This window comes from Thermobia domestica, chromosome 14 (assembly GCF_964235325.1).
Source record: "Thermobia domestica chromosome 14, izTheDome1.hap1.1, whole genome shotgun sequence".
Lineage (NCBI taxonomy): Eukaryota > Metazoa > Arthropoda > Insecta > Zygentoma > Lepismatidae > Thermobia > Thermobia domestica.
The window spans coordinates 196,218,130-196,243,381 of NC_137467.1; the positions used below are offsets into that span (position 1 = coordinate 196,218,130).

Below are 25,252 nucleotides of genomic sequence, written 5' to 3' on the forward strand. Positions count from 1 at the left end.
TGATTTTCACCTAGTAATGCGACCGTGTTGCTGCCAACGAGGAATAAATATGCCAAGGTGTTTCCTCTCGACGTTTCTCCCATTGTGCGCTTGTTTCAATGGAGGCACAACCAACCCCTACTTCCATGTCAAATTTTGAAGATGACCTCCGTTGGAGATATTCACGATACACCACTGGTGTCGCTGCTATTTTTATTGCGTTCTACACATACGATTTGGTGATGCAATTTTTTGTTTGAAGGCTCTACGTGCAGTATTAGCTGCGATATAGGCCTGGTACGTTCTTATTGAATCACCCCGTATATATAAAGAGGCTTTGGTAAACCAAATTACTTGCAAGTCAATTCCTGAAAGTTTCTTGCTTGAAATCTTTCGTATTTTACGGAAAGTGTTCGACAATTGTTTTGGAAAAATGAAATGAAATCTTTCAGTTTAATGTCGCACGATTATAGCTTCAGGTTAAAGGAGACGATGACTAAAGCAAGAGAATTGTGACGGAAGAATTGGTAGAATAATAAAAATTTTAGGAAACGGAAGTACCCACCGAGAAAACCTACGGACATCATGTTGTCCACCACAAACTTACTTGGTCGGGGATCGTAGCCAAGGACCCCACATACCAGACGTAAGCGCTCTACCACTGTGCCGCCGTGCCCCCGATAATTTCTAGGAGAAACTGGTAGTAAGAATTCTTTGGAGTTGTCATGTTTCCCAATTGTAGGCTCCCTAGGAAATGCACATTATAGTAGAAGGCCATGAATCAGAAGATGTTCAGGAGTTATCAACATTTCGAAAAACGTAGTTCCTTCCATTTGAATAAATTAGTTCCGTAAATAACTTCAGAATGGAAGAACAATTTGAGCACAGTTTTCAGTAAATTAAAAAGAATGTAATTTTCTGTACGTTCCAGCCATTCCAGCCGTTATTCCTAAAATAAATTTCCATTTCTATATATAATGTAAAATGGCAACTATATTTCTCCCGACCAGGGGTTCCTCATCTACCATGCATGGATAATCAGCGACAAAAGTTCTTTCCCTTTGATGAAATTAGTTTCGTAAATAACTTCAGAATGGAAGGACAATTTGAGTAGTTTTCAGTAAATTAAAAAGAATGTAATTTTCTGTACGTTCCAGCCATTCCACCGTTATTCCTAAAATAAATTTCCATGTCTATATATAATGCAAAATGGCAACTATATTTCTTTCGACCAGGGGTTCCTCATCTATTATGCATGGATAATCAGCGATAAAAGTTCTTTCCGTTTGATGAAATTAGTTTCGTAAATAACTTCAGAATGGAAGGACAATTTGAGTACAGTTTTCCGTAAATTAAAAAGAATGTAATTATCTGTACGTTCCAGCCATTCCACCGTTATTTCTAAAATAAATTTCCAGGTCTATATATAATGTAAAATGGCTACTATATTTCTCCCGACCAGGGGTTCCTCATCTACCATGCATGGATAATCAGCGATTAAAGTTCTTTCCGTTTGATAAAATTAGTTTCGTAAATAACTTCAGAATGGAAGGACAATTTGAGTACAGTTTTCCGTAAATTAAAAAGAATGTAATTATCTGTACGTTCCAGCCATTCCACCGTTATTTCTAAAATAAATTTCCCGGTCTATATATAATGTAAAATGGCTACTATATTTCTCCCGACCAGGGGTTCCTCATCTACCATGCATGGATAATCAGTGATTAAAGTTCTTTCCGTTTGATAAAATTAGTTTCGTAAATAACTTCAGAATGGAAGGACAATTTGAGTACAGTTTTCCGTAAATTAAAAAGAATGTAATTATCTGTACGTTCCAGCCATTCCACCGTTATTTCTAAAATAAATTTCCAGGTCTATATATAATGTAAAATGGCTACTATATTTCTCCCGACCAGGGGTTCCTCATCTACCATGCATGGATAATCAGCGATTAAAGTTCTTTCCGTTTGATAAAATTAGTTTCGTAAATAACTTCAGAATGGAAGGACAATTTGAGTACAGTTTTCCGTAAATTAAAAAGAATGTAATTATCTGTACGTTCCAGCCATTCCACCGTTATTTCTAAAATAAATTTCCAGGTCTATATATAATGTAAAATGGCTACTATATTTCTCCCGACCAGGGGTTCCTCATCTACCATGCATGGATAATCAGCGATTAAAGTTCTTTCCGTTTGATAAAATTAGTTTCGTAAATAACTTCAGAATGGAAGGACAATTTGAGTACAGTTTTCCGTAAATTAAAAAGAATGTAATTATCTGTACGTTCCAGCCATTCCACCGTTATTTCTAAAATAAATTTCCAGGTCTATATATAATGTAAAATGGCAACTATATTTCTCCCGACCAGGGGTTCCTTATCTACCATGCATGAATAATCAGCGATAAAAGTTCTTTCCGTTTGATGAAATGAGTTTCGTAAATAACTTCAGAATGGAGGGACAATTTGAGTATAGTTTTCAGTAAATTAAAGAGAATGTAATTTTCTGTACGTTCCAGCCATTCCACCGTTATTCCTAAAATAAATTTCCATTTCTATATATAATGTAAAATGGCTACTATATTTCTCCCGACCAGGGGTTCCTTATCTACCATGCATGAATAATCAGCGATAAAAGTTCTTTCCGTTTGATGAAATTAGTTTCGTAAATAACTTCAGAATGGAAGGACAATTTGAGTACAGTTTTCAGTAAATTAAAGAGAATGTAATTTTCTGTACGTTCCAGCCATTCCACCGTTATTCCTAAAATAAATTTCCATTTCTATATATAATGCAAAATGGCAACTATATTTCTTTCGACCAGGGGTTCCTCATCTATTATGCATGGATAATCAGCGATAAAAGTTCTTTCCGTTTGATGAAATTAGTTTCGTAAATAACTTCAGAATGGAGGGACAATTTGAGTACAGTTTTCAGTAAATTAAAGAGAATGTAATTATCTGTACGTTCCAGCCATTCCACCGTTATTTCTAAAATAAATTTCCAGGTCTATATATAATGTAAAATGGCAACTATATTTCTCCCGACCAGGGGTTCCTCATCTACCATGCATGGATAATCAGCGATAAAAGTTCTTGCCCTTCGATGAAATTAGTTTCGTAAATAACTTCAGAATGAAAGGACAATTTCAGTACGATTTTCAGTAAATTAAAAAAAAATGTAATTATTGCGCGTTCCAGCCTTGAAACTCCGTGAAACAGTATACGTTCCATCGTTATTTCTAAAACAAATTTTACCAAACGAAAATAATTTTTGCCACTGACTGTACTGGTTAATTGGTTTTTCCCTGCTCCTGCCAAGTGAACTTTGTGGTGGACAAACACCGTCTGCGTGGTTTTTCTCGGGGTTCTCCTGTTTCCTCTCACTTTCTTTATTCCACCATTTCATTTACTTCACATAATCACCGTCTCCTTTAGCCTAACCGGCATAAACGTGGGACGTAAAATTCGAAGATTTCATTTCATTTTTTAAATTGGTTTTTATTTTCTCGAGGCGCTTGAGAAGGTCCCAAAGTTTGTAAAAGAGGACAGCTACAAAAAATTGAGCTTTAAAATTTTCGGCAGCCTCTACCTGTATTTGGTCGGACTGGCGTGGTTACATTATGGTGTACGAGGGATGGTCGAAGAAAAATGTTATAAAGCCTATTATGCCTTGTGTGAGGCACAGTAGCTGGAAGATCAACACACATGATGATAGAGAGCGTTCAACATTACTTCTCGATGTAATCACAGATTTTATTCAACCGTTTATCACAAAGGCTGATAATGTTTCCCATACCATTTGCATTTCAATTCGCGTCAAGTTTTTGTAGCCACCGTGAAGCAGCACTTTTTGCATAATCACATGTCACATAATAGTGGCCAATTGCTTTAAAATAGTAAAAAGTGAAAGTCACTGGGGCTAGGTCAGGGTTGTAGAAGGGATGCGCAAGTCGTTTCAAAAGTAACGTCAAATGGTTGAAGTACTGGGTCTACTGTTGTCTCCAGGGTTGTCATTAACCATATTGCTCCGTCTTTCTTTGAAGGCGCAACACAACTTCCGTACATGTTACTTTGAAATTTCGCCGTCCCTGTACATCTCTATAATCTACGTATGAATGTCAGCAGATGTAGTGGGTTTTTTTTCCACAGGAACCCACCACTGACCTCACTTTCTACACTTGACCAATTTTTCAGGTCAGTTATATTTTTAATGCCCACTTCTCGGGTATATATGATCAGAATCTAAAGCCTTCAAACCAACACCAAGACAGACGTGTTATTAATAGGGATGGACAAAACCGGTTTTATAAAAACCGAAAACCGGTTTCTATAAAACCGAAACCCGAAAAACCGACATTTCGGTTTTCTTTAAAACCGGTTCGGTTTTTCATCGAAACCGGTTTCGATTTTCTCCAAACCCGGTTCGGTTTTCACCGAAACTGGTTTCGGTGAAAACTTTTCGAAAACACATAAAACTAATTCTGTGGAAATGGATTCGGTTTCCGGAGAACAACGAAACACCATTCTGGTCCTGAAATAGAACAAATTTTGAAAAAAACCGGAATCGGTTTTGAAGAAAACCGAAACCGGATCAGAGGAAAAACCGAACCGGTTTTGGAGAAAACCGATTTCGGAGAAAACCGAAACCGGTTTTTTGAAAATTTTCAAAACCGGTTTCGGTTTTTCTAAAGCCCGGAAACCGAAAAACCGGTTTTTGTGCCCACCACTAGTTATTAATCTACAAATAAATTTTCGTTAAGGTACAGTCAATAACAAAAGTTTTATACTTTGCAATCTTTACTCATAAATATCATTTAGGTATATATATATTGTGTGTGTGATTCAGTTATAAGTTTAACGCCCCGTTTAGCTCCGATGTTATATGATACGTGAACCTAGAATTTAAAGTGCAATTCGAAACACTGCTATATAATCAAATTTCAAGGTTCTCCTGCCGGAAATCGAACCTGGGAGCCCAAAAGCGCGCGTGCTTGCCATTAAAGCAGGGGGTGAAGCTTCGTATATAGGTGTGTGTGTGTGTAAATACATGCGTGCATGTATATGCGTGTGAATGTGTGTGACGTTTTTTTCCCGTCCATTTGCTGGCCTTTTCTGTACCTTTTGAATCGACTTTGTGATTGACTGTAGAATGGAGCAGGTAGAAAGAACACACTCTTCGCGTGATTTCCCGACACGCACGGTCATCTTAAAACATATCATGCATGAAAAAATATATGTGTGTGTGTGTCTATGTAATAGCCTCTTCCCCTCCCCCTACAAACAGAGACAATCATGTGGAAAAGAGAACGAGACTAACAATGAATAGAGGTGAACTGAGCAGCAAACAATAGGAAAGTGGACTGGGGGGGGGGGGGTTAAGCGCACGAGGCTCAGAGAAGATAATTAGAGTTCTATAGGAGACAAGCTCCCTTGATTACATTCATAGACTAGTAAAGCCATTAATACCTAATGGGAATTATCTCAGTTTAGTTTGTCTGCATTTCTAACAAGCAGAGGCCAATTCTAACTCTCCCTGTGAATGGGAGGGAATTTGCGTGGGAAGTTGGATGGATATAGTCCTCTTGACACAGTTGAGGGGAGGGGAAAAGAATGGACAAATCTCCTCTTTCCAGTTTGACTTCCGTTGGTTGTCACGGGAAACCAAAATTTGTCAAAAGACTGTATACAATTCGAGATGAATATTTGTTTTCATTGGTTCTAGTAACTAGTCATAGCTTTATATTAGCTTAATGCAATCTCCTCGTTTATGATTTAAGAATTTGAATTTCAAAGTATTTCGTTGGTGCGATTGAAATATCTGTTTTAAGTCTTATTTAGAAAATAGGAAACAGTCGAAATTATAAGAAAAGCAGGTGATACTCAAATAAAATACAAGTCGAGGTATCAAAAATAAACTTTGGAGTGCCACAATGCTCTGTTCTGGGTCTACTCCTGTTCCTGATCTACCCAGCAATATACCCTAGTAGTAGTAGCAAAAACCGCTTGCTGTAAGCTTGAATTGCAAGTCGGCCAAGCTTGCATGCAGCTTGATTGTAAAAAAAGTGCAAACATGCCTCAAGCTGGACTCTAGTAACGAAGTTACATGGAGGCAACCTTGCATTTAGTGTTCCATTCAAGCTTGACGCTAGCGTTTCACAAGTTAAGACAAGTCAATAGCGAATGAACGGCCAGTGATGCTATGACGCTCTGCGAAAGGTCTAAAGCATCGCTTGCAAGTACAACGAAAGGCAGATTGTATGAGAGCATGCGTTTCAAGTGCAACCGTAGAACGTGAAAAGCCAAGCAAGCGCCAACTGATAGAAAACTTTCTTGCTACAAGGGTACATATCATAATTATACTCTATACTGACGATGTTTCAGTTATTATCAAAGCTAAAGAGACAAAAGCTCTTGTCAACAATGTACAAGATATAACAAAGAAACTTCGGTTTTGGTTTGATAATAATCAGTTGGTTTTAAACAATAGGAAAACACAATACATACATTTCCACTCAGCATTACGTTAAAAATACTAATAAACCCATAATAAATCAAAAGGACCCATCCATACAGCCAGTCAATGAAACAAAATTCTTAGGCATTATAATACGTGAGCACTTTAGATGGAATAGTCATATTGAAACAACTATACATAAACTGAACTCGAGGATATATGCTCTAAGAGTGCTAAAAGACACATTAACTTTGAAAGGATACCCTATCATAAAGTATGGCGTTCTATTTTGCGTTAATGCAACTGAAAGCAAATCTATATTTACTAAACAAAAGCCGTACCATTGGAATGTTACTTACACTACAATGTTGCTCACTAAATATAGCTTCAGAAAACTATGTGGGGTACGCAGCCATTCAGCCAAGATAGTGTGTTCTTGAACAGGATCGACTGAAAGGGGTATAATGGAGAATTTACAATTTATAATAATAATTTTGCTTTATGAGGTCAAACTTGGACAATCTTGGCGTTTAACTGAGAAGAACATCAGCAGATCATTTAAACCAGAAATGATGAATGAAAGCACTAAAGGCTGAATGTTTTTTGAAATTTCGAACCGGAGATATAACATTGAAACTTAAGGGGGCAGACTACTAAATATTTTTGAAAGACTAATAATTTTTCTTTTGCCCGTTTTTCGTAAGTGGAAAGAGGTAATAAAATGTAACTTGCCACAATAATAGATAATGCTATTCTACACCCGAAAATACGGATCGAAAGAATGTTCAGTGTTGCCATCCATAGAAATAACAGTGTGACCAGAATTTGAATTACTCGAAAATCTAGGTAAAGGCAGCGACTAGAAAAATAAACTCAACGGTAATTGATGACTTATCAAGCTGTCTATCCTTCTTGTTTACTACTTTTTAAATAATATTTCTATTTATTTTATAAACCTTACATAACTTCTTACAAAATAAATAAGTCATTACAAAATAAATAGAAACATTATTTAAAAAGTAGTAAACAAGAAGGATAGACAGCATGATAAGTCATCAATTACCCTTGAATTCATTTTTCTAGTCGCTGCCTTTACCTAGATTTTCGAGTAATTCAAATTCTGGTCACACTGTAATTTCTATGGATGGCAACACTGAAAATTCTTCCGATTTGTATTTTCAGGTGTAGAATAAAATTATCTACATTTTATTACCTCTTTCCACTTACGAGAAACGGGCAAAAGAAAAATTATTAGGTTTTCAAAAATATTTAGTAGTCTGCAGCCTTAAGCCCTGTGGCCACTAACTTATAGCATATTCTGATAAGTTCACCAAGGACGTCCTTACGTTGAGTTGATTTTGAGTTTAACGTCCCGTTCAGCAGCGAGGTTATATGAGACGTGGACTTACTGATTAACGTGGAATCCGAACCACATGAACTCCCGCCGGGAAAGGACATCCTTGAGGATCCTCCAAAAAGTGTTCCTGCAGTTCCGAATGAGTTATACATAGACGATACGATTGTTATTCGCTAGCTTCGCGGAATCCAGAAAGTAAAAAAGTTGAATTCATAGGTGCTATATTAGTTGACAAGGTTCAACAAAGATTACCGTCTGAATGTGTGCAGTTCTCTGGGAGTACTAAATAACCAGAAAGGCTTCCTACATCGGAAATGAAATGAAATGAAATCTAACAGTTTAACGTCCCACGATTATGTCCATTTAGGCTAAGGGAGACGATGATTAAAACAAGTGAATGATGACGGAAGATTTATTGGAATGAGAAGGTGGGAGGAAACAGGAGCACCCCGGGAGAACCTACGAACACGATGTTCTTTCTTGCATTGCAGATACTTTTGAAGAAAAGTGAATGTAGTACGATAATCGTAAATTTTCAAAGCAGTCACTGTCTTTGTCTGGAATTCTATGGTGCAGATGACCCTAATCCATGATATATTTCTTCGTCTAGGCAAGCCCATCACTGCTAATCGTTACAGTGTGCTGAACTGTATGAAATACACTGCGAACTCCAAACGAATGTCCCCAAGCACCCAGCAATGGTCAGCAAACATGCTGTTCTCGTGTTGAACGACAATGCGAACTCACATGTCTTTCAAAGATGGTGCAGATTCTGCTAAAGTTGCAGTATGAAATATTTTCTCTCCAGCCCATACCACCTCTTCCGGTGTCTCTACCACTTCTTAGCAAGGGAGAAATTCCGTGATGACCGGGTAATGTTACATGTAGTTGACGACTTCTCGCATCATAGACTTTAAACGTCTTTCGTAATTGACTACAGTCGTTCAATGGGATATGATATAAAATATGCTGAAACTACTTTGACTACACAGTAGTTTCAATTCTTTTTGACGTCGGATACTTCAAAAACAGTAACACAACATTACAAAACATTACTTCTATTAGGTTTATCTGTACTATTTTTATCACGGTTTAAAAGGTCAAAGTCAGAAGTTGCGATGGATTTCAACCGCTTTGGGTTTTCGTATAGGGTAAGGCAGGCGTCCTTTTTTGAGATAACTTCAACAAGAGAAAACAGTTTCTCGTTAACTTTTGACGTTTTTTTCTCTGTTGCGATTAACATTAAAAGTGAAAAGGGCATATTTCTACCACTTCCAGTTGAAGTATGGGGATATATATACGAAGATAGAACCTATTCTTGTGAAGCTGAATTCATATGAGAAACCATTTGTCGCTATCTCTTCTCTTTCTCATTATGATATCTGATAGTCGCACGGAAAACACAATCTTGTAAACTTTTATTTTTTTATTTTTTATTATTATTTTTTTTATGTATTACAACTAACAGCAAAAGCGGAAAAGGTATATTTCTACCACTTCCAATTCAAATACGGAAATATATCCAGAAATGGAACCTATTCTTTTGAAGCTGAATCAATATCAAAAATCATTTCTCACTAAATCTCGTTTTCGTGATGATATTTGACGGTCAGACGGACATATACGTTCTATAAGACCTCTCATTTTTGTGGATATCATAGACTGAAGGTTTAATATAACGTACTGTAAAAATAAATTTAAAAAAAATACTGTTTGATTTAAATGCCATTTTGTGAACTCTGCTTATTCAAGGAGCTCAAATTTGTCTGTGAGATCTTACGTTCCACTGAACAACTGAATCGATTCAACATATGGTAGCTGTGATAAAAGAAAAAAATGTATCGGAATATCAGAAATGTTTTATAGATTTACATAAATTCTGTCTTCTTTCCTGACCCGGTGAATCCATGTCATATCGCTCGCTATCTGTTAGCGTCCTGTTAACAGACAGACTAGAGGACGGATATATCTGTTCTACAAGGTTTATGCATAGCATAGTTTGCAAGTTTCAAACAAGGCACAACAACGTCGCTGCTACTACTGTGTTACATAAAATTAGAACAAGTAACAATATTACGTTTATACCACGTGAAGTAGTTTGTTTTTTTATTGAGTAATATTTTCTCAATTAATATTGAAACCCAAAGTTATATAGTACGAAAGGTATAACGTCGTTGGTTTCCCGCGAAAAGTTGTAGTGACGTTTATGCGGAGTGGTCAGCTTGGATACTCGTGGCTCGCTGAGCGCAGTAGACGGTTGGTGGTGATTGGCTACCCTCTTACCCAATGACGAGCAGTTCCAAGCGCGGGAAGCGAACGACGTTATACCTTCTGGACTATAGTAGATTTCTACCACTTCCGGTTTTAGTAGAGATACCACAGGGGAGATAGGAAGATAATCATGGAACGCTTAATTGATTCCAGATTGCTTCTTGCTATATCTATGACCGTTTTTCCTCTATGGTGATCAATGTTAAAACCTTAAGTTTTTTTTTTTTTTGCCATTTCCGCTTTGAATAGAAGATTAAAAGACCAGTGGCGGATCCAAGCCGGGGACGGGGGATCCTAACCCCCAGTTTTTTGAGTGACAAAAATAATTGAAGCTATTATTTATACATTTTTGAAAGTTCACAATAAGCGTTGACTTTTATCCTTTACTGGAAAGTTTTTTGAAACATTAGATATTGTTTCAGTCGCAGTTTTTCTTATATTCAATGTATAAAACAATATTTGAGCTCCACAACGTCAACGCCCAACCTAACTATAATACCCATCGGGAGAGAGTTAAGTTAGAAACATCTACAGGACCCATCAGTGGCGTAACTAAAGGCTTGGGGGCCCTCCCGCAGACAGCGTGGAGCGGAGCCCTTTCTCTACGTCCCACTTCACGATTTGGGAGCCCCAGATGGCTTGAGGCTCTCCCGCAATGCTGGGTCTGCGGGGCCCTTATTTACGCCCCTGGGACCTATGAAAAATTGTAAACTCATGATATTCTTACCATAGTCTAGGATCTGGCTCCCCTACCCCCAGCTTTTATCTTCTAGATCCGCCACTGAAGAGAGAAGAAGTTATCTCTTCTTAGGACCCTAAATTGATCCCAAGTACGAATAACTGCTTCTTCTATCTTTTACCATATTGCTCTGTGTAGATTAATATGGAAAGCGGAAGTTGTAGTGCATTTTCATCACTTCCGGTTTTAGTAGGCAGTTCAGAATAGAATTTAAATGTATTCTTGGAGCGCTTAATCAATTATAGGGAACTTCTCGCTATGTTTTTTTTTTTTTTTTTTTTTTTTTTGCTCTGTAGTGATAGACCAGAACCAGTCTAAAACCGGAAATGGTTGATTTCTACTACTTCCGGTTTGAATAACTCCTTCATCAACGAATAGAACTTCTGACTTTTGATCCTGTACATCCTGGCCAAAATTAATGGTGATCCATACCCAGTAGTTCTTGATATTTTGTGTGTTTCTTTTACAGACAAACGGACAGACAGAAAAAACTTATAAACCAAACTCGTTCAATAAAAGAAAAGAAAAAAGTGTCGAATCTGTTTCGTATTTGCATGCAATCAACATGAGGAAATCAAGTCAACACTACAACACAGTATTCGCATTCACATATTGTTTTATTCACGTGAATAAAGTGTCGTTTCCAATGTCATTAAATCTTGCACGAAGCAGAAAGTGTTATACATATGAAACATATTCTTTTTTATGGACTTTTTTCTCCTTTCGTCTAACGTATAATACTATATATTGAGAGACATCTGGAACAGACGTGAATGGCTTTACTACAATGATTGAATGGGTAGCAATCAAGGTGTGTCAAATGCCGCAACGCGCTCTTAAAAGTACCGTTAGGTTTCAGCTGGTCGAATAGACATGAACACATACCTCTCTAATCTACGTATATTGAAAATCGCAATGCAAAGAGTTTTTTTTTTTTTTTAATCTATTTTCATAACTTTCCTTATTGAATACTGATGAAAGATCTTGTTTTCATATGTAGGTATAAGTTATATATAATTCTCGCCGCCTGTCAATCTCGTGCGTGAATAGGTTATTTTTAGTTCGTTATCCTCGAAGACCTTTCCCTATTTTGTGACCAAGGCGCTGTGAAATTCATACTGCTGATCACATGGGCTTTATAAAAAAATTCACAGAGAGAGAAAAAAAATAAATATAGGCCTATATATATATATATATATATATATATATATATATATATATATATATATATATATATATATATATATATGTGTGTGTGTGTGTGTGTGTGTGTGTGTGTGTGTGTGTGTGTATGATGCACATGTCATTCATTTGGAACTGAGCGACACTGTCATGAATTTAAACAATATGTTTTCTTTACCTCTCTTTTTCTCTGCACCATTTTTTTTGTATATTTACATTCTGTTTTACACAAGGGGGGCGCGGTGGCTCAGTGGTAGAGCGTTTACCTCCGGTGCTTGAGGTCCTTGGTTCGATACCAGCTCACGCCGTGTGAACTTTGTGGTGGATAATCACCGTGCTCCTGGGTTTTCTCGACGAGGCAGCCACAAATCTTGTCTCGTGCGCATCCCTACACCCAAACATATCGTCATCAACTCGGACCCATGATCCACGCCCTTGTCTCCAGTGACTAAAGAGTTTACACTTGTAATAAAACAAGGCTGTGATATTATCACTAATCGGAGTTTGAATTTCTACGGTCAACCGCTCAAGCACTGCTCTGTTACAATACTGACCGTTACAATATAAAATGCTTAAGTATTTATCATAGGCCATATAGCGATGAATTTCAATTTAATTATCATTATTATTTCGTTGTTGAATTACAGATACTTTTCCGTGAAAAATAAGATAAAACTTCAAAGTCTCAAATCAAAGTAAAGTACCAACACGAAAAAAGTGTACAATTATAGTGTGTGTCGAAAGCCAAGTAGTAAGTTCTATTGCTATTATTACAATTACAAATATCAATATCCAAAAGTGCCGGAAGTTCTTTTACTTATATATACCCGGTGGCTCAGTGGTAGAGCGTTCATCTCTGGTGCTTGGGGTCCCGGGTTTGATCCCAACTCCGCCAAGTGAACTTTGTGGTGGACAAATACCGTGCTCGTGGATTTTCTCGGGGTTCTCCCGTTTCCTCGCACTTTCTTCATTTCACTCATCTCTCATCATCACCGTCTCCTTTAGCCTAACCGGCATAAACGTGGGACGTAAAACTCAAAGATTTCATTTCATTTCATTTTACTTATATATACTCATCTCAGGCGAGTACATAGAAACAAACGAAAAAGGATGAAAAATGCAGGCCTTGAATGTAAGACTTAGACCAATTGACCACTGTTCAGGAGATGCTATCTACAATTCACTGAGCAGAGTAGATCGGTGGATTGTAGTGGGTCGATGGGTGAGTGTGGGTCATGGTGGGGGCGCTGGGTCATGAAGAGTATGTGGGTCATAGTGGGTTATACTGGGTCGGTGGGTCATAGTGGGTCGCAATGGGTCACGTCCTATTGACTCACTTCATCTCTGGTTGTGGAACAGATGGACAAACACAAATGCTGGTTGAGTCGAATGGTAGAAGCTCATCTTGCTCGCTTCAATTTAACTGTATGCAAGATTTTTCACGGGGAAAAAGGGAAATTTTACGATTTTCAGTGGGAGAAAAAGGATTTTCAGGGGATTTTTCATATTTACAAAAAGTTAAAATGAAATGAAGTATTTCAGTTTAACGTCCCATGCACGATTACGAACTTTTGGCTAAGGGAGACTATGATTAAGGCAAGTGAATGATTATGGAAAAAATAGTGGAATGAGAAAGTGCGAGGAAATTAGAGTACCCCAAGAAAATCTACGGACACAATGTTATCCAGCACAAACTTACTTGACCGGGGATCGAACCAGGGACCCTACGTACCAGAGGTAAGCGCTCTACCACTGAGCCATCTTGCTCCACGTCATATTTAATTTTCCGTCTTATTTAGTTAAAGAAATTTAATTTAAATCCATCGTAAATAGACCTCGAATAATGCAGTTGAGCACACAGAGAAAATATCTTGAATCCCACCAATCGCGTTAGTCAGATATTCTTTACTAGGTTTTCTTAATATCTGCTGCAGACAATGTTCGACTTTTGTGAGAGCTGATAAAATCATACAGAGAAGTTCAAAGGTCTGTACATTTTAAAGAGGCTTCACTATTACGTATATACCGTCTTCCCACTTGTCTTCCTTTATTACACAGCTCTGGACTTGGCGAGAGTTGATGCGGAATGATGGAATGGAAAGAAACGTTATAACAAATCGAAGTCTGTTGTATTGGACAGTTACTTCTGGGAATCCTTGTGAGCGCCTCATCAGTCCCTCGAGGAAGAAGAGACTTATTTCTAACTTTGCTCCCTTGGCTAACATCCGGGGGGATTTCAAATCAGATTGGGATTGCGTTGAGTTTTGCGGAGAAGACCGCAAAGAATGAATGACTTTCGATAACTTCTGCAGCGCGTGCTTTATACAGGGTGAAGCAAAAAGATGTTAACATTAAGTGAGGGTTTATTCATGTGAAATTACGAGGCAAGGATTAGGTTAAAGGGTTCAATTTGGCACCCATCCCGCTCAATGGAGTATGTCTAATGTTGTTTGTACGGCCCTCTGGGTCATTTGGGCAGTGATAGCAGCGATTATCTGAATGATGCGGTGCTTCAGGTCGTCTAAGTTGCTAGGTTTGCTGGCATACACACGATCCTTAACCATGCCGCACAACCAAAAATCATATGGTGACAGGTCGGAGAAACGTGGTTACCATGGAAGACCAATCCATGGGAGACCAGACATCTGTACCAATCCAGCGTTTACCGAACGTGTCGTTCAGACAATCCCGAACCACCAGACTGTAATGGGCAGGGGTACCGTCATGCTGAAGGGACCCTCGCTGGAAAATGGCAAGTGGCGCGTTCTCCTTCATGAAAGTGCTGAGCAAAGTAATTCTCTTTCCTGATGGTCTCTTCTTCAAAAAAGAAGGGTCCAATCACTCTAAATTTGCTCACTGAATATAAGATGTTCACCTGTGGAGAATCCTGCATGTGCTTGCGAACTTCCTGCAGATGCTCAGTCGCTCATGAGACAGTTTTGTTTCTTTACACGACCGATGATGTGGAATGTTGCTTCGTCAGAAAACATAAACTGAATATATGGCTCCATGTACATCATTTCCAAAATAATTTGTGGAGCATTACACGTGCTTACTTGTCCGCATTTTGTAAGATGCTGTAGAATCTGAAAGTGGTATGGCTTCATTCCTAAATCACGATGTAAAATTCTAAACACTGACCTTTGAAAAATGTTAGTCTCTAGAGAAAGTCTGCGCGAAAACTTGGTTGGGCTTTCTAGCATCGCTCCCTGGACGAGTATGATATTCATTTCAGTTCGGACAGATCTTTTTCTACCACTGCTTTCCTTGTAATCGTCTTAAACGGACCTGTCCTTACAAACTTCTCTTAGATCCTACTAATTGTCAGGCGCGAAGGTGCATCCCGTCCGGTCCAGACCGTGAAGTTTTCTTGTACGATGCTTGAGTTCTGAAAAACCTCCATCCAGGCAGCTATTTTCCTTTGTTCCTCAATGGTTTAATCTGCAAAACAAACAAGAAAAAACATTGGTCGAGTTAAAGGTATAATGTTGCAATATATAAATTTTCTACCAGACTCACATCATTTTCAAGGTTCCAATCAGTGGCGTATTTAGGGGGGCTTCCGGGCTTAAGGCCCCCAAAATCTTACTATAGTAAAGTATATGAAATATCTTCACATTTTCAGGCAAAGCTCTCCCCCCCGAAAGTTAGCAAAGCCCCCCGAAACAAAATCGTAAATACGCCACTGGTTACAATATATTAAAAGTAGTGTGAGCGCGTCTATTAGGAATATATGTCCCACTCTTAAGAGTATGTTTGTCACTCTTATGAGTTAAAAAGAAACTCCGGAGACATCTATATTGCTCTTAGCACAAGATACTTCACAAAATGGGTTGCTGGATCTACTTAGATTTACCTATAAAATACTAACTCAGCGCTATAAAATATCGAGCAATAGTCAGGCAAAAAGCCATTACATCTAAGCACATACAAAGAATTCGTCGTGTTAAAATGGAAACTTGAGCGGTCAGTTATTTTAGTAGGTAAAATATTACAAAAATCCGTACATCCCAAGAATGTTGTTATAAAATAGAGGATCTGTCCATACGTATCTTCATCATATGAACTCAATGAAGCCCCCCTCCCCCCCAAAAAAACCGAGCATCGTCTGAGCCGGCATATCTGATTGGCTACTCTCGTTTCCACCATGATTGTTTGCTCGAAACATTGAGATCTTAGTGGTGCGGAGTGGGCAGAGTAGGTGTGGCGAAGCTGTGATGTATGGCTTCACGATTTTGTTGTATGGGCAAATCCTCTATTTTATAACATCCTTGGTACATTTACATATACTATAAGTCACGTGTTTTTACGATTGTAAACAAATAGTGGCAGACGACACATGGAAACTATATCCTCACCAGCGAACGAGTGCGGGCGGCCGGTTTTGGAACTAAAATACAAACAACAGTGTTTCTAACCGGATTACTTGTAATTAATCTATCACAGTTGTTTTTGCCCTGTTCATAATAAACCACTTCACGCATATGTTCAAGTTAAGACAAACACAATTTCAAAAGTTATGTAAGTCATTTTCAGAACATTTTAAGGGACTGCAAAAAAAAAAAAAAAAAAAATACATACACCCTCCATATTAATTTGGCAATAACTTGCGAATAAACTAACCTCAGTGTTGTATAAAGGAACACTGAGAACTTCGCAGCATTAGAGTGTAAGGAATTCCTACTTCTCTGTTAACGAAACCTCGAAGTTCATCTTTGTGAATCAAAGTTATACTTTGACAACTGCGCTTTCATTGTTTAAAGCAAGTTTTATTGTGTAGTTTTGAGATAAGGCGTCTTCGAAATTACTACCAATTTGGACCATGTGATCAATCGATTGACAGTACCTTCAGTAACAAATTTTCATTGAGATCATTTTCGGATGTGCTGCAAAAGACTGGTGACAGAGAAACTGATAATCTAACCGCCTCCGAAGGAGATTTGGATCCGCCCCTAATTAAGATGGTAGGTAAAGATAACTTTCTCTGATATCTAACCTGTCATTATTTAGCATGGTTTGGTAATTTAAAAATCCAGTATTTCTACCATATTTTGAAAAATGTATTTAAAAGAAATAAACCCAATGGTACATTGGGGGCGGTAGGGGAGCGATTAATCTCAAAGTGGGGAGCCTGACAATTGATTTCTTATAGCTCCAGTGAAATTCAGAAAAAATGAATTTCATATTAAAAAAGAAATACAAAATACATTTTCATGGTAACTCTTACATTCATTATGTTATTATAGAGTTAATGGTACTTTTGAAATTGATTAGAATGAATAGATATATATTTAAGTAATAAAACCACTTGCGTAAGTTTTTCAAAATATCAAGTTAGAAGAACGAAGTTTGTCTTCCACTGCCATCTCATTTCTCAAAGATACCGGCGATGAAACAATTGGCCGGAAATCATGCGGCCGCTTCTTACATCAAATCATGAAGAAGAAGATGAGTGCCAATGTTAGGTACGTAAGTTCAGTTTTCTTTTTTAAGGATCCCCTCTTGGAACTATACATAGCACATTTTAGTGCTTACACTTGAAATAAAAATACAGCTGTTTAAAGATAATTGATTGCCATTGTCTTTGAATTTCATATGAGCACATAGGATTTGTTAAACAAGACCGTACATCTGGTATGTTTGAACTATATGTAACTTATGCTCTCGGGCTAAACTCAGTCTTCTGAAGTCAATCGACAAATGATTATGTATTACAGACACAAAGACAACACTAGGCTCCCAAGTTTCAAAATTATATTGTGAATGAAAACAGATAGTAGAATTAATTCTTTGACATAAGAGACCTAGGGTCTGAAAGAAATTCAGAAGGAGTTCAAAGAGAATTTCTATACTCATAAATAAAAGTTGTGAATTTATTGTGTGTTGAACCAATGATATTTATGCTTACATTACCCATACGCTGATGTTTTATCGATACTTTTATTTCACATTTACCAAAAGGCTGGATTACGATAATAATCCTAAAAGAAAGATGCATTGTAATCAGGTTTTACAAGGCAATCCCGAAAGACAAGCTATCCAATCCCGTAGCCCTTTAAAAAAATAAGGAAAATTTCTTCTTCACTTCATTTCCCCCCAAAGGGTTCACATTCATCGAAAAAATGAAATGAAATTTCTTTAGTTTAACGTCCCATGATTATGCTCTTTATGCTAGAGGAGACAGATGATTAATGAAAGTGAAAGATTGTAAAATTAATTGTTGGTCTTTCACAGAACCACGTACAACAAAGACACATGCGCTAGCCAATAGACCAATGAAGAGAACTTCCACAGTTCTCGAGTGGAAACGTATCGGAATTCTTTCTTGGCTACAACTCACGAAAATAATTTAGTTGTCGATCGATAGACCTACATTAAAACAAATACAAGCATCGCGAGCCTTAACTTGATTTAAACTTACAGTTACAAGATATTGCGTAGGTATCTAAGCTACCAACTCATAATTAATCTTTTAGTCATTAACATCTTATTACTGAGTTTTACAGGTTTCTACTGTTTTATAATGAAATCAAATAAAACGTAATCATTTTTTAAATATAATCTGCTTAATACACGGTAGAAATTCACTTGTGTGCTATCTTCTTCTTAAACTGTTAATTTCCATGCATATGCCATTATCCACAATATATCTGCATTGCTGCAAGAATAACCATTACTGCATTCAATAACAACTATATAATTTATCGAGTTCTTTATTAAGCGAAACAGATTAGGCTACTTATAACATGTAAACTGCAACTTTTGAAAATCGTTGGATACACTGCAGAGTGACGCTCTCCGTTCCCCTGTCCCACCGCGCTTACCTAGAAACTGATGTAAACACAACACTAGCGCCCTCCACGAAAAACCGCACTAATATCCTGGTCAGGTAATACACATTCAGAAAGACACGAAGAGAGCACGGAGACTCACGATAAAATCCGAAACTCCTCTACAGGTTCTTCCTCCAAAAGACGGCTATAAAAGAGGACGACGAGATTAAGAAATCATCAGTATCTTGTACAGATTATTAACCTACAACATCTTCTCCGAGACCGCCACGGGCTATGGAGGCTTATCCTTCAATACCTACTACTGAGGCCACTATGGATTACGGAGTATAACCCTTTAATACCTGTTCCTGAGGCCGCTTTGGGCTACGGAGTTACTTATACCATCTGAGATCGCTTTGAGCAAAGACAGCATCCTATCTACCCGAGAAAGCATCGTATACTGAAGGAAATTACTCATATCCTATACTGAAAACATTTATTTAGAGTACTTAAAAGACTTAGACTTGTAAAAACTTTGTAAAATAATTGTATAAAACATTTTTATAATAAATGATTGAAGCGTTAAAACTCTCGTGTAAATTATTGACTCTACCTACAGAATATTAAAATATGAAGGATCTTGCTGGCCTATTTAGTGTGTGAGCTCTGGAATAGACAAATAGTTTTAACATAAGAGTTGGACTAGTGTTGCTATCGACTGTGCTTCTTTAAATGATTGTTTTGGTGCACAGAATAACGTTCAAAGTGGAATTCTAAAACACCCTGTTCTTATCTAAGAGTTGTTGCGTAACGTTTGTGGCGCAAGCACGGAATTCGTTACTAAAGAAGAGACTTTGGAAGCCCATTGTTTATAAGAATATATGTAAGATTAGTAGAAGAGAGTTTTGCTTCGAAGAGAGGTCGAATTAAAACGAGTGACCACTGGTCCTCAGAGCTTGAGGGTGAAATTTGTCGCCAAAAGCATTTCCCTCTGGGCATTCCCTTTCCCCTTCTTCGCATTCTTATACGTAATCCTCTCTCTGTGTGTGTCCCTTCTTAAGACTCTCCCTCCACGCCCCCACCAACGCACAAAGAAAAGACTAAGTTCCTATAGAGACGAAATTTGGCGGACCAGAAACGGCGTAAGAGAACCAGGCGAAGGAAAGGATGAAACGAAAAGAATAAGGAAAAAAGAAGAAGAGGAGAAAGATTGTTGCTAATGGAACTTTCTAAGGGAGAAGCGAAGACATTAGTTTGGCCAAATGGCGGTGAATTATGGAGCCAACTTAGGAGCGAAACGTATATAAGATGCTGGAGCGTTTGCGCCTCTCTAATATTGGACAAAGAACCCTTGGCAAAAGCAAAGAAGTGCAGTGATACCACACTCACAATGATTCAGCTAAACTTAATCATTTACATGTATCTTGCACCTTAGATTCTGTACATATGAGTATAAGCATGCTCTATATTTTTTTTTTCATAAACATATGGTCCAAATTTAAAGTGGGAAACGCACTGATAAGTTTCATGAATTGTTCTATGGAAGATTTAAGTTCGAGCGCCATAAGATGCGCATAGTGTTAAGAAAATGATAAATTACATATTGTAAAAGCTTTTGCTACGTAGAGAAGGTTGATGAAACAGAGTTCGGAATCGACACCCACTATTGGTTTATTGAAAACTTCTCTGATATGATACAATAGTATTTATAGTAACATTTTAATAATATAGGTGCTATAATATAAGATACATGGTAAGTATGGGCATCCCTTGACCTATGGTCTCGGGAAGGGATCCTTAGTACCGAGCTACGTGAAAGGTTGTAGGACACGCTCTGCTCCACTGCAAGCAGATGGGATTAAGTTTTCCCGTCAACGCTCCACTGCAAGCCAGGCAGGGTTGTGGTTAGGATTCTCCGGCTTCTCCACTGCAAGCAGCAGAGGTAAAGTCTACAACAAGGCTCTACTGCAAGCCGGGAGGAGAGGGAACTGTTAGCCCCACTGCAAGCTAAGGCTTTGGGCTAGGCTAGGTACCTCCTAGACTCCAGTTCAGGTCTATAGAGGGAAGACCAATCGAAGACTGGTGCCTTTCCGCTAGATACTGCCCAATATAAAGCCGTCCTGGCGGCGGTAGCGCTGCTACTGCCGTGTAGACATTTTTTTGTAAGAGGTGCTGGTAGTCTGTCTTCTGCTTCTCGTAGTAATCCCACGTAGTGTGTAGTATTCCGACGTAGATACATGTGCAATGTTTTACAAATAGGGGCATGTGGCATTATTTGTATACAGAAGCATGTGGTACATTACAATATGAATAACTTGTAAATTGCAGGTGATTCAGAGCTTCTAGACTTTAGGCCTTCTAACTTTTAGAATATCTACAAATAAATGCTTTATCGTATAATCTGAAGAATTAGCTTCTTGTCCCTTAAGACTTGTCTAGTCTGGATCCAGTGACGGTGCATGAATTTCTAGGACTTCCGTATTTTGGCTGTCTTTAGGATTTCTACTCATTAACAATTTTTAGGTTTTTCTCATATCAATCCTCTTATTATTTCTCTAAGCCATCCTGAGTGAGGTTTTCCTGGTTTTTCCTCATTCATACTACCGAGTTCCGGAATGGTACTTAAATATACTGGTCCCAGGACGCTTAATTTCTTCCTTCTCTTTTCTCGGATGGTGTGATCGCCGAGGGGCGTCAGCCCTCATACGTCACGGGCTAATGGCCGTAGATGCCGAAATCCCATAAATTTAATTCCTAATCCTAATCTACGTCAACTTATTTAAGGACATCTGCAGTTTAGGATTTGCGCATGTGAGGATGGCTACAGTTCAGGACTTTTCTGTGGGATTTCTTTATGGTAGAGAACACAGTACATTTTTTTTGGAAGTACGGTACATAGAAAAACACGTATCGTTACCTCCTAGCACGACAGTTTTAGGTTACTGAACTCTGTGCTTCTGTGATTCGCTAAGAGAAAATTCTACCAACGATTGACGTATGATGAATTCTGTTTTGGTAGGATAAGTTCAAGGGTAAAGATGATCTATTTTACAATATACCGCTTATGTATCGACGAGTATATATGATATGATCTGACTTTGTGTGGAAATAATGTGATCACTTGCATTTGAACATTGGATAACGTGAAGTTCAGTCGTTAGAGAAAGACATGATTACAAAACAAAACCAAAAATCTTGTGAGCATATTATAGCGTTGTGTTCATTTCTCCTTGGCAAAGAGTGAGCTATGGTCTCAACTCCGAGAACACCAGCTAAGCTCTGTCCAGCACCCCAACTTGGAAGTAGTTGGCCAAGAACCGAACTAGTAAAAATATGCGGTGTCTAAACCAAGGGATCCTCCAGAAATAGTGACTCACTGGAGGAATAAACCCAAAACCGTACCGTTACGTTTTACGTTCACTAAATTTACATTTTTAAAAACCAAAGAAATTTCGGTGAAAAACAGATCAGTTACAAGCGGTGACTTCTGATGCATGAAAGGACACAATTATTTATTAATCTTACTGTTCATCTTAACACAATACTCGATGACATGCAGTTGCATCTACAACCAGATTCTTTTGAATATGACAACTACAGATAATAAATTTGAGTTCAGATTGTGTGTTTCGCGTCTTTATGCAACACGAAGGTTATGAAAGATGGAACTCTATTAACGTGGGCTTTGAACCATGGCCGAATACCGTTGGCGGGTGCCTAGATCATGCAACATGAATCCTTACATCACAGGTTGTTCCCCACCATAATATTACGCCTCTAAAAGTGCTGAATTACAAATCACAATATTGGTTCCAGTGAGAGACATAAGGCAAAGGTCGCAAATCTTTTTGTCATTTTAGAAGCCACTGGCGAACTACTTATCTGTCCATTAGTCCGCTAGATGAAATCCTATAACAGCGATCGATACTACTCGTTGATTACTCCAGCAGTAAGGCACCGTTCGTATTATTCTCAAGTGAGTTCCTGAAATTTTAATTTATTCTCAAAATGTAATTAATCACTGAGGATTATTTCCAAAAAGAAGTTAGAAATAATATTGTAAGGATCCATATCCCTGCACGTACTGCAAGCCACATGTTTTCACTACAGACACTTGCTTTTACATTTATAAACAAATAGTGGCATATGACAAGAAGGTGACTACACCTCCAGGAAGAAACGAAGGGGATTCGGAGAATCACGAAGAAGGCCGACTACTCCTACATGAGTCCGGCTACCAAGAAGATGGCTATAAAAGAGGACAACGGAACCAAAAAGTTGTCAGATCAGTGCTGATCGCTCACTTACCGTAACCTTCTCCCAAGGCCGCTATGAGCTACGAAGTATAACCGATCCCGTCTTAGGTCGCTGTGTGCAGAGACGAACATCTTTCCTGCCTGAAGACAGTATCATATGTTGAGGAAATTGGTACTTATTGTACACTGAAAAGATTTGAAGACTTAGACAAAGACTTACAAGAACTTTGTAAAAAAAAAATTATAAGACATTATTTTTGTAATAAAAAGATGAAGGGTTGAAATTCCATATACGATATTTAGATTTTATCTACAGAACATTGCAAAATTACCAGAGTGGTGAATACTGGACATTTAAGAACGGCATCCTTAAAGACGGTGTTCAACGTCAATGAACACTTTGTAAAAAATGGAAAATATAATACGTTAGGAACTGATTGACGGATTAGAAAAATAATGGGCTGGATATGAGCACGAGTCAAGAGCTACTGCTTAAAGTATGAGCCAACACCTAGTCCGGTTTTTATCAGAAGCAAGTATGCCGTCGAGTATCAAACAAATGTGGGATCTCGCACAGAAAAAAAGTGCGGTAACTTGGCTTCTACGATGAGGCACTGGATTATAAAACTTGCTGTGTGCCTAAATAAGGAGATTGATCCAGATGAGAATTGTCCATTAGTTAGGAGCTTAACGTCCACCTTTCATGGCTCAGAGGTTCATTTAGCCTTTGAAGAAAGAGTATCAGAAAATATTGAGTGCAAAGGTGGCCGAAATGTGGTGTTTACCACATCTCGTCCTCCACTTCCGAAGTCAAGTAAGACTAAATGCATGTTGATCAGAGAACAAAACAATCAAGCCGAAACGCAGTACAGCCAGGAAACTGTGAACAATGAAACGAACCACATATTCTTCCAGCATACATTCACTCAAGCACGTACTAAACGAAAACCCCTAAAGGGTAATTCACACATAGTGTACCGTTTCCATGCCGTGCCCCGATAGGGCACCTTGAAGTTTGCAGACCCGTCGTGGCTCGTCGGCCGCGATCCTTCAACTTTCTTCGGAGCTCACGAAGTTTACCAGAAAATGAGAAATGGTGTAGAAAGCAGCACTGACATGGCATGAAATGTGTGAAGGTCGCGGCCGTAGCACAGACAGGGCATGGCAGGGCAGGGAAACGGCAACTTACGTGTGAATCAGCCTTAATTGAGATACATGCTAAATGCACTCAGGTCTCTCTCTCCTCATTCTCTGCTGCTTCCCTCTCTCTCGGCTTGACTCTTCTGTTCCCTGGTAAATATTCGGCTAGCCTAAGCATAGTCGCTGCACATTGGACTGTTTCGATTGAAGGGAGCGTATCTTTAATTTTTACAACCCCCTGGAGTTTATAGAGTTCACGAACGAAATGGAAGATCGTATGACCCTTAGCTCAGTATTGTGTATGCAGTGCATCGAATCTCCGTAGATTTTGCTTTGTAAGCTGAACTTTGATACCTTTAGTTGAAGCATGTCAGCAATACCTTTACTTCCACAGCAAATCGACCCCGAAACACTTACAGCAGAGACGTGGGCAAAGTCTTTGTATATATGGAGCTCTACAACTGTCTGAAGCAAAAATGTTTGATCTGTTTATATTAGCTATATATATATATTTTATGTCTTTTATATACGTATCTATATATCGGGCGTTCTGCAAATGGCGCTCACCGACAATAGAGTGCTATTCCTCAGATCAAAATAAAGCGAAAGTGTTATATAATACTACACCATTTGGAAAGAATCGAATGCGGATGTGGCAGCAGAGCCGTGGAGGCTATTCCACACATATAAATATATATGCTATTCCCTATATTGTATACTTTATGAATCAATGAAAAATATACAACTTTTAATTACAAACCTGTGTTGTGTATCAAAATTACTTTCTGCGTGAATTTTGGGACATCCTATACAGTTCAAAATAATTTTGCTTAAGCCGTGATGCTCAGTGGGTATCGGTTCTTCTTTCTTCTTTAGTTTAGCGTCCTATGATTACACTCCAAGGCTAAAAGAGACGGTGATGATGATAATTAGAGCAACCCACATTATGCTTTGTTTTTTGTTTAATTATGCTTTATTTTTTCCAAATTATGCTTTATTGTTAATTTCAATCATTGTTTTACATTAATCGTGTATAATATATAATATTTACTATACATTAAATATTCTAAATATCTTGATCTATTTATTAATATTTTAT

The 25,252-nt window shown here is 38.1% G+C and overlaps 1 protein-coding gene across 1 annotated transcript in view; it reads left to right on the forward strand.

The window, feature by feature from the left end:
- LOC145670521 (uncharacterized) overlaps positions 1–25,252 on the forward strand; it is a 1,332,296-nt gene that overhangs the window by 713,425 nt on the left and 593,619 nt on the right. The gene's annotated exons all lie outside the window — the stretch shown is intronic.